General features: G+C 36.2%; 1 protein-coding gene across 1 annotated transcript in view; it reads left to right on the top strand.

Moving 5' to 3' along the window:
- SDHAF3 (succinate dehydrogenase complex assembly factor 3) overlaps nt 1-11,599 on the top strand; it is a 63,093-nt gene that overhangs the window by 46,649 nt on the left and 4,845 nt on the right. The gene's annotated exons all lie outside the window — the stretch shown is intronic.

The raw sequence follows: 11,599 nt of genomic DNA, 5'->3' as shown, positions 1-11,599 counted from the left end.
TTTTTGGTATTTTCATGCAAATTCTTCTGCTAGTTGGGGTTTAGTCCACTTCTATATCCTTCCCTTCAAGGCTCAGGGGTCCAGGATTATCTTCTGTGTCCGTGTTAATTGGTTTGCCTTTTCTTTGTTGAAGAGGGTCTGTGCAGTCTTTCTGCCCAGTCTGCCATCTTACCGGACGAAGTTGAGAAATTTTAAGAAAATTTTATTAGAGTTGAATGTTCAGTTTGTGGATATGTATACTTAAAAATATTCTTGTTCTGTTATTGCATGAGCATTAGTATCAAACCTTATGCCTGAGTACTGAAGATTATACACATGCCTTGGAACCTGGGCTCGTTATGAGGTCACGGCATTTTCTTATTCTCTTAATATGAGTTTATAAAAGTAGGAAATGAGAAAGTGAGGATTAGTGTATACTTTAGGTGGTTGTTGTTAGGTGCCGTTGAGTTGTCTCTGACTCATAGTGACCCTATGCACAGCAGAACGAAACACTGCCTGGTCCTGTGCCAGATCCATGATGTGCCCATCGTCTCAGCCACTGTCAATCCATCTCATTGAGGGCCTTCCCCTCTTTCGTAGACCCTCCATCTTACCAAACATGACATCTTTCTCCAGGGAGTGGTCCCTGCTGATAACATAACCAAAGTAGGTCAGACAAAGTTTGCCCATTCTCACTTCCAAGGAGCATTGTGGCTGCAGTTCCTGCAAGACAGATTTGTTAGTTTTTTTTAGCAGTCTGTGGTACTTTCAGCATTCTCCGCCAGCACCATAACTCAAAAGCATCAACTCTTCTTTGGTCTTCCTTATTCATGCATTCCATATGCATATGAGGCCATTGAAAATATAATGGCTTGTGCCAGGTGCACCTTAGTCCTCAAGGAGACATCTTTGCTCTTCAGCACTTGAAAGAGGTCCTTTGCAGCCGATTTGCCCAGTGCTATAGGTCGTCTGATGTCCTGACTGCTGCTTCCATTGGCGTCAGTTGTAGAACCAAGCAATATGAAGTCTGACAACTTCATCGATTGGAGAACTAAGCGATGTGAAGTGTTTGATAACTTCAGTCTTCTTTCCATTTATAGTGATGCTGCTTATAGGTCCAGTTGTGAGGATTTTTCTTTTCTTTATATTGAGATTTAATCCATACTGCAGACTGTATTCTTCAATCTTCATCAGTAAGTGTTTTAAGTCATTCTCACTTTCAGCAACCAAAGTTGTGTTGTCAGTGTATTGCAGGTTGTTAATGATTCTTCTTCCAATCCTGATGCCACGTTCTTCTTCATATAGTCCAGTTTCTTGGATTATTTGCTCAGCATATAGATTGAATAAGTATGGTGAATGGATACAACCCTGATGCACTCCCTTCTTGATTTTAAACCGTGCAGTGTCCTCTTGTTCTGTTCCAATGATAGCCTCCTGGTCTATGTACAGGTTCCTCATGAGTACAATTAAGTGTTCTGGAATTCCCTTCTTCTTAATAGAAGTAATCTCTCACAGAATGGCAGATAGATCCAACCTATTCAGTCACTACCTCATTCTTGGAACCTTTGGTGACTGAGATTTTGTTAGTAACTGCAGTTGTTCTGATGTGTACTAGGTCAGAACTGTAGACTAGTAGGTCAGACAGCTTTGGAATAGATCTTACAGCCTAATTCAGCTGAATAGATTCTTTATTAAATTTAACCCCAGGTGACCTGTGTGTCTTTTCATTATTATAATAACTGAGAGTAGTTTATTAGAGAAAATAATAAACTTTCAAATTGTACACAGGAAATTTTATAGTTACACTGTATTTAAGTGCCTTTTAAAGATAGTTTGCTAATGCTGTTTGAGAAATTACTATACTTAAAACAAATGGACATTTTGCATTTCTAACAAGTTCACAGAAGATGCTGATACTGACTCATTGCTGTCTTTGAGATAAAAGACAGATGAAGAGGCAACAGGAAAACCAGGAAGACTTCACTTTAAGAGATGAAAGCAGATTAGAAACGTAAGAGTACTTAGGGAATAGAACCATGGGAAAATTGAATCGAGTTCAGGATCCAATTTTTAGTAAAGTAGGAGTCCTGCTTCACCTGTCTGAAAATCATAAACATCAAACACTTTTTTATTTTTTCAAAATTTTAAGTTTACAAAGTTTCAAAAGTCAAATAGTACCAAAGCATTATAATAAAAACAATGCTGCCCTATCCCATCGCTCCCTATTCCTGCACTATTTTTCTTCTAAATTTTATTTATTTTGTTATTGAGAATATATATAGCAAATCATACACCGATTCAGAAGTGTCAACATGTACCATTTAGCGACATTGATTACATTCTGTGAGTTGTGAAACCTTTGTCACCCTCTTTTCTGAATTGTTCCTCCCTCTTTATCATAAATTCACAGCCTCCTAAGGTTCCTATCTAATCTTTTGAGTTGCTATTGTTAATTTAATCCTTATAGATCATTCTTAAGAGTGCATAATACTCAAGGCAGACGTTTTTATTTGTTAAGCAAAAACATTGTTTGGTTTTAAGAAGACTTTAGTGGATGTTTTTGATTTAAGGCTTAAAGATTATCTTAGGGCAGTAATTTCAGGGGTTCTGCCACTTTCCATGGCTCCTGAAAATGTAGAGTTCATTAGAACTTGGAATTCTGTCCTACGTTTCCCCCCTTTTGATCAGGGTTCTTCTGTGGAATCTGATCAAAATGTTCTGTAATGTTAGCTGGGCACCATGCAGTTCTGGTCTTATGGCAAAGGAGCCAGTTGTTCATGGAAGCAGTTAACCATAAATTCCATATCCTTTTCCTATTCCTGACTCTCCTTCTTTCTCTGTTGAGGTGACTAGAGACCAATTATGGTGCTTTGGGTGGCCACTTGCAAGCTTTTAAGATCCTAGGTACTATGCAACAAACTAGGAGGTAGAATAGAAGCCCTAACATGTTATTAGGTCAGTAAACTGGGATAGCCCATGAAACCATGACCTGAAACCTCCAAACCAAGGAGCCAAATTCCATGAGATATTTGCTTGTACATAAGCAGGCTCAACACCTACTCTTTTTTTTTTCTTGTCATTGTTGTAAATATATGTATCACACAGTGTTTGCCATTTCAACTTTTTATAGGTATACAACTTATCAAAAGCAATTATAGTAATTGGTTGTGCAACCCTACCCTTAATCTTAATCAGTATGATTTTTCTATCACTGTTAAACTCCTTTTCTCCTCTGTCCTGCCCTGGTAACCGCAAATAAAATTTGGTCTCTATACTTTTGCCTTTTCTTGTCTTCTTGTATTAGTGAGGTCACGTAACATTTGCCCTTGTCTTCTCATATAAGTGAGGTCATGTAACATTTGTCCTTTAGCTCAGCATTTCCTTCAAGCTCTGTCCATGCTGTAGTATGTATCAAGATCTTATTTCTCCTACTGGCTGTGTAGTATCCCACTGTATGCACGTACTGCATTTTGCTTATTCATCTGTTGATAGGTACTTAGGTTGTTTCTACCTTTTAGCTATTGTGAATAATGCTGTAATGAACATTGGTGTACAAGTCTCTTTTTGAATCTCTGCTTTCAAGTATATACCTAGGACTGGAATTGCTGGGTAATTTGGTAGTTCTAGTTTTAGGTATTTGAGGAACTGCCACACTGTTTTCCACAATGACTGTACCATTTTGCATTCCCACCACCAGTGTTAAGGGTTCTAATTTCTCCACATCCTCACCAACATGTGTAATTTTCTTTCCTTTTTTTTTTTTGGTAAATCTTAGTTATCCTAGTGGGATACACTAGTGGGTTCCTAGTGGGAACACACTTGGCATTTCTCAAGCTGAAAGAACTGAGGGAAAAAATTTAAGCCTTGAATTGCAATATTGAAAGATTCCACGGGCAATATGTTGAATGATGCAGGAAACATCAAAAGAAGATGGATGGAATACAGAGTCATTATATCAAAAAAATTGATAGATGATCATCCATTACAGGAGGTGGCATATGATCAAGAACCAGTGGTATTGAAGGAGGAAGTCGAAGCTGCACTGAAGGAATTGGTGAAGAACAAGGCTCCAGGAATTGATAGTATACCTATTGAGATGTTTCAACAAAGGGATGCTGCATTGGAGGCACTAACTCAGCTATGCCAAGAGATTTGGAAGACAGCTACCTGGCCAACTGACTGGGAGAGATCCATATTTGTACCCATTCCAAAGAAAGGTGATCCCGCAGAATGTGGAAATTATCGAACAATATCATTAATATCACACAGATAAAATCTTACTGAAGATAATTCAAAAACGGTTGGAGCAGTATATTGACAGAGAACTTCCAGAAATGCAAGCTGGATTCAGAAGGGGACATGGTGCGAGGGATATCATAGCTAATGTCAGATGGATTTTGGCTGAAAGCAAAGAATATCAGAAAGATGTTTACTTGTATTTTGTTGCTATGCAAAGGCATTCGATTGTGTGGATCACAACAAATTGTGGATAACATTGAGAAGAATGGGAATTCCAGAATACTTCATTGTACTCGTGAGGAACCTATACATAGAACGGGAGGCTGTTGTTCAAACAGAATAAGGGGACACTACATGGTTTAAAATCAGGAAGGGAGTGCATCAGGGTTGTATTCTTTCACCATACTCATTCAACCTGTATGCTGAGCAAATAATCCGAGAAGCTGGACTATGTGAAGAACATGGCATCAGGATTGGAGGAAGGCTCATTAACAACCTGAGATGTGCAGACGACACAACTTTGCTTACTGAAGTGAAGATGACTTGGAGCACTTACTGATGAAAATTAAAGACTGCAGTCTGCAGTATAAAGACTATATATAAATATAAAGAAAACAAAAATGCTCACAACTGGACCAATAAGCAGTATCACGATAGATGGAGAAAAGATTGAAGCTGTCAAAGACTTAGTATTGCTTGGTTCTACAATAGACGCCAATGGAAGCAGGAGTCAAGACATCAAATGATGTGTTGCATTGGGCAAATCTGTTGCAAAAGACCTCTTTAAACAACAGTCTTAGTGGGAGTGAAATGTTATCTCATGTAGTTTGGTTTGCATTTCTCTGATAGCTTGACACTGAGCATCTTTTCATGTGTTTGGTAGCCATTTGAATGTTCTCTTTGGTGAAATGTCTGTTTAAGTCCTTCATCAATTTTATGATTAGGTTATTTGTCTTTTTGTTGTAAAATTGTTGTTATTTTATATATAGTTAGTTATTAGAGTTTATGGTTTCTGTATATTCTCCCAGTTGGTAGCTTTTTTTTTTTTTTTTTTCTTTTTTGGTAAAGTCTTTGGATGAACAAAAGTTTTTAATTTGTTTGAGGCTTATTTAATCTATTTATTTTGTCTTTTGCTCTTTTTGCTTTTTTTTTTTGTTTTATTAGATAATCCATTGTTGAAAACTAGGCCTGACAGTATTGCCCCTGCTTATTCTTCTAAGAATTGTATGGTTTGAGTTTGCGCATTTAAGTCCTTAACCGATTTTGAATTTGTTTTTGTGTATGCTGTGAGGCATAGATCCTGTTTCATTTTCCCAGGATTTAGCACCCTGGTCAAAAATCAGTTAACCATAGATGTATAGGTTTATTCCTGGACTGTCAATTTTATTCCATCAGTTATGTGCCTACTGTTGTACCAATAACTTGCTGTTTTGATTACTGTAGCTGTATAGTATATTTTAAAATCAGTAATAAATGAGTCTTCCTACTTTGTTCTTCTCTTTTAACATTGCTGTAGCTATTTGGACCCTGTTGCCAGTCCATGTTTTTCTGTTTCTGTAAAGAAGGCTGTTGGAATTGTGATAGGGATTGTGTTGAATCTGTAGACTGCTTTTGGTTGAATTTACTTATATCAGCAATATTCAGTCTTCTAATACATGAACATGGAACATCTTTCCATTTATTTTAGTCTTCTTTATTCTCTTTCAGCAGATTTTATAATTATCATTGGTATTCTTGCGTTTTTGTTTCCCAGAGGCAATCACTTTTAATTCCTAAGTCTTAAGACAGATATTGATATTTCAGATGATAAATCAAACATACATACACAAAATGCCTTTAGTATATACATGTTACCTAGAACAAAGCAAAATAAATTTATGAGCATAAAGAATTTCTGGTATGATAATACTAATATTACTTTCTATTCTTATTTGTCTGTGTCCTGTTAGTAACTGTGATGTATTATGAGTGGGGGCTAAGAAACAGCATGGATTATTATTGGATGATATTTTATGCTATAAAACTGGTCAGTTTATCACTGATGACATGAAAATCGTAAACTCTGGTCAAAGGGAGCCAAGAACCCAAATTTATTATCATTGCTGATAATATAAAGTGTTTTCTATAATATAAAGTGTTCTGTATTAATGATCTGGGCAGCTGTGCTTCACATCCTCAGTGTGCCTTTGAATTTAGTTATTGTAATTCAGGTAACTTTCACTTTTCATGTGTGTGTGGGGGAGGTGTTTGTTGTTTTTTGCTCCTTGAGGAGGCAACTGTTTTTAGTCAGTTCTCTGGGGAGAGATATTCAGAGATGTCAGTTCTCATGGGAAGGTTTAATTGTTTGAAACTTAAATTTGTTGGTTCAATGTTGCTAAATAGAATCTTTGAATAATTGAATAATTTGGGAAGAAAGATAACTTTTTCTTTCTAGATCTAGCACTTCTCTTTAGGATTTTATATTGAATGAGTAAAAGTAATTTATCAAAACTCTGAAAGTTTATTGCCATTTTAGCTTTCTAGGAAGATGGGGCAATCTACTTCTGTAGTGATACTGCCTCGGAAACCCAAGGAGGGGTTGCTTTGAGTTGGGTCCGACTTGACGGCACATAGTAACAACACAACAACAGGGAATGTGAGCAGGTCATCACAATATATAACTATGTTCGTAAGAGAATTTATAGTATGACCTGTGTAATTAATAAAAAAAGCTTCTTCAGACTCTTATTATAGTATGTGAAAAATTTGTGGTGACAGTCTTCTGATTTAATCTTAAATATTTTATACTATCAAGGGAACTCTTTATGGTTAAAATATAAAATAGACTTTAGGTTTTAATAGGACAGATGATATGTATATATATATATATATATATATTTTTTTTTTTTTTTCTCTTGAATTCACTCTTTTATACAGTTGACAACAACTTTAGAAAAGGTATGTTCCTAAAATATTTTAAAGCATTTGGGTTTACTGTTAAAGGGAACCAAAAAGAAATGCTTTTCTAAATATAAGTATCTTTAACTAAAGAACTAATCATCCTTTTATTTAATATAGTTTGAAAATTTAGATTTTCAGATATTGTGATTTCTTACAATAAAAATGTTTCAAATTGTACTTTTGGGCTATTGTAATTTTGTTCTAAAGAACAAAGAAGGACCAGTAGTAGATATGTGACTAAATAAACTAATGAGAACTTGAGTATCCTTTTGTTAATCTTTATGGCCAATTTAATTCATTTTAATAGGCAAATTGATTTGGTCTTTGCTGTTAGAACAACTCATAAAAAAACAGTGATAATTTTCTTTATTCCATAATTTTTCCTGTAGCTTTTCTCTACTCTACTATCTTTCACTCCCATTAATTAAGTAATAATCATTATAAAAGATCAAAACAGTACAAAGTTGAGAGGTGTTTAGAACAAAATGTGAAGTGCTACCCTCAAAATTTTGTGGGCCTTCTTTAGTGTCATTTCTATTTAAGTATATAAATACATAAATCTATTATATACTTAACTTTAAAATTTTTGCAAATCAGCAAAGAAAAAAACAAACTGTTTTATTCAGATTCAATTGCCTGAATTTAGTATCTGAAAGCATAAGCAAGTGCCCTAATATTTACATAATTTTCCATAAGTTACGGTTTCACTTCTCTCAAAGAACTTTTGATGTCAGTACGTGATGTTTGATTTTATTTTTTTTAATTGTGGCATACAGTTAAAATGTATACGTGTATAGTATAGATATATAGATATATAGATACAGTATATGTGTACAATATAGATGTATCATAGTTGCTTTACTAGCTCTTATACCTCTTAGTGCCTAAGGCATTTGACTGCTAACCAGAAGGCTGGTGGTTCAAACCCACCAGCTACTCCTCGGAAAGAAGACTGAGCAATCTACTTTTGTAGAGATACCGCCTTGGAAACCCAAGGAGGAGTTGCTGTGAGTCAGAATCAACTCGACAGCATGAGTTTGGTTGGTTTTAGTTGCTATCTCTTTCTGTATGCATGTGAGTATTTCTTTACAATATGAATAGGTCCAGTAGCTTTTCTGTCTTGGTATTTCTGTTCTTCACACTTAGACTCTCATCTCTGAAATCCATAGATTTATTTTCTTGATTGTTGGCTGTCTCTGACTCTACCACCATCCTATGTTCAAATCTCATTCTCTTTTGTAATAGTGTACTCTATTCCTATTGGCATCTTAAAAATTTTGACTCAGATTTATTCACAAGAACCATTGAGTCTTACTTTTTGTATTGCAGTTGCATAGAAATTTTATTCCATTTTGTTTCTACCCCATGGGACAAGTAGCACACAAATGCAGTGATTAACATGACTATAAATGCTAATTTAGTGGTATACACAGTGAGTTAAGTCAAGGTCCATCAGCCACATGCTGAAGTGACAGTTCTGAGAAATCCTATTCTTTTGTTGAGAAAATTCCTGTGAAACCTAGTTTTAAATGATTCTAGCAGGTTATGTTTAGATTTTGAAAAATGTGTGTGGCTAAAGCATTATTGTAATTCCAGAGTTTTTAAGATACATTTCTGGAAACAGGAAGAAGAAAAACTGCCTAGGCTTTCTTCATTAAGAACTTGAGTGTGTTCTCTAAGGAATACTTACTAGATAGAGAGGAAGGGGAAACCTAGAAAAATACTAATTAAGATGAGAAGAGAATGAGGATCAAATAAGATTAATTAAGAGCAAGAACTAGTAGGGATAAAAATCTCTTTTACTCAAGTAATAGAAATGACCTCATTGGAATATACAACTCTCAGGATTGAGAAAAGACACCCTCTTAGTGAACTGGTTTTCTTTGAACTCTGATGAATCCACAAGAAAAAATTTTGAAGAGTATTTCTAGAAATTGAGATGTTTGCCAAGCTCAGGCAATTGAATCTGAATAAAAGTTTGTTTTTTTCTTTGCTGATTTGCAAAAATTAATTTAAATTTAACAAGACATTTGGCATCCCTGATTCATTGAAACAAAAAGAATTGAGAAACTATGGTTTTCAACTTGATAAGTTAAGGCAATATGAGAAGAACTCCTAGTGTTCTAGGCTAGTGTTAGACGAGGGCAAGGTTGCTTCATAGTGCTTGGGAAGCTTTATAGATAAGTTAAATTAAAAACCCGTAGGTAGAATTTAGAAGTGATTGAAATAATTTTAGTTGAATGGTATTTGTACATAGTTAATTCTGTTTATTTAAATTGGTTCTGATTTTAAGTTAGAAGATAATGTGTGTATTTTTTAGTTACGGAAAAAATTTCAAACACTTATAAATGTGTTGTTGTTGTTGTGTGCCGTCGAGTCAACCCCGACTCATAGCGACCCCTCCTTGGGTTTCCGAGGCAGTTATCACTACAAAGTAGGATTGCCCAACCTTCCTTCCGAGGAGTGGCTGGTGGGTTTGAACCGCCAGCTGTCTGGTTAGCAGGCAAGTGTCTTAGCCACTATGCTACCAGAGCTCCCACTTATAAATGTAGAGAGAATGTAATGAACCCTCATGTACCCATCATCAGCTTCAACATTTATCAACTCATAACCAATCTTTTTTCATCGTTATCCCCTCCTGCTTCTCCCGTTTCAAAACCAAACCAAGCCAAACCCAACCCAACCCACTGCCATCAAGTCAATTCTAACTCACAGCAACCCTATAAGATAGAGTTGAATCGCCCCATAGGGTTTCCAAGGCTGTGATCTTTATGGAAGTAGACTGCTACATCTTTGTTCTGTAGAATGACTGGTGGGTTTGAATTGCCAACCTTTGGTTGCAGCTGAGCGCTTCACCACTGTGCTACCAGGACTCCTTCTTTTCACCTTATCCCCAGTTATTTCAAAGCAAATCATAAACATATTATTTTGTTTATAAATATTTTATAAAATATAAAAGTATGAGACTTTTTAAAATATAGGAAAGAAGAAAATGACACTTATGAACCCACCATTCAACTTTAACAAATGTTGACATTTTGTAGTGTTTTCTTTAGATTGCTCTTAAAAAAAAATGCAAGCAGTCCCTGCACTATGAATGAGATTTGTTCCTAAATGTGTCTTTAAGTCAAATTTGTAGGTAAGTCAGTATAGGTGCATATAGTTCTTGTTTAGCCTTTCTTTAGTGCAAGAAAGGAGCTCTGGTAGGGCAGTTGTTAAGGCCTAAATAAGTTGTTAAGATTGCTAACCAAAAGGTTGGAAATTGGAACCCACCATCCACTCCACAGGAGAAAGATGTGGCAGTTTGCTTCCATAAAAGTTTACAGCCTTGGAAACCCTGTTGGGCAGTTCTGTTCTGTCCTATAGGGTTGCTATGAGTCTGAATTGACTTGATGGCTCTGGGTTTAGTGCAAGAAAAAGGAGCTCTGGTGGTGCAGTGGTGAAAAGCATTCGGCTGCTAACCAAAAAATTGGTGGTTTGAAACTACCAGCCATTCCATGGGAGAAAGTTGAAGTAATCTGTTTATGTAAAGATTCACAGCCTTGGAAATCCTCTGGGACAGTTCTACTCTGTCCTATGGGGTTGCAATGAATCGGAATTGACACAGTGGCAATGGCAAGTGGGTTAGTGCAAGAAAAAGCTCAAAGCCTTTTCTTGGTTTAAAAACTGTGTGTGTGCAGCAAGTGAAGGTGATTTTGATGAAGAATTTGTTGTGACTAGGGTTTGGTTCAGTCATTTCAAAGTGAGGTCAAATTTATATAACATTAAAGAGCAAGAAGGAGTTGTCAGTAAACCATACATTTTAACCTGAGGACTTATTGTAGTCAAATATTACAGATGGCAGCTAAAGTTTCATCTCAACCTTTTCCACTATTTTCTTCCTCAGAAGTAATACCTAATCTGACTATCCTTGATGTCTTGTTTTCATGGTTGTTTTTCTATGTTTTGTACATATGTCTGTGTGGTAGTTAAGGTTATGGTTTGGTTTTGAGTGGCTGTGCCACTGGGTGTAGTGGTTCCGCATGATGAGACTGTTAATCAGCTCCATGGTGGAATCTACTCTGACAGCTGAGTAGCTGCTTTAGGGATGTGGTCTGCTCCTGTTTATAAAAGGCAACTTTAGGAAGATCTTGAGCTTTTTGGCACATCTGGATCTTGCATTTGGCCAAGTCTTCATCTCAGTGGTCTGCTCTGTTGTCTGCCAATCTTGAGACTGTTTCTGGACTTGAACTAGTGGCCTGCCTTGTTGCTTGATAATTTTAGGACTGTATGTACCCTTTTACTTGGTTCTACAATCGATGCCAATGGAAGCAGCAGTCAGGACATTAGACGACGTGTAGCATTGGGAAGGTCAACCGCAAAGGAACTGTTTCAAGTGCTGAGGAGCAAGGATGTCTCCTTGAGGACTAAGGTGCATCTGACAAAAGCCATGATATTTCCA

The sequence above is a fragment of the Orycteropus afer genome, unplaced genomic scaffold, assembly GCF_000298275.1.
Source record: "Orycteropus afer afer isolate SDZICR_OR568_19922 unplaced genomic scaffold, OryAfe1.0 scaffold00063, whole genome shotgun sequence".
In the NCBI taxonomy this organism is placed as follows: Eukaryota; Metazoa; Chordata; class Mammalia; order Tubulidentata; family Orycteropodidae; genus Orycteropus; species Orycteropus afer.
Note: the sequence above shows the minus strand (reverse complement) of the source record. Positions and strands in the feature narration are given on the sequence as shown.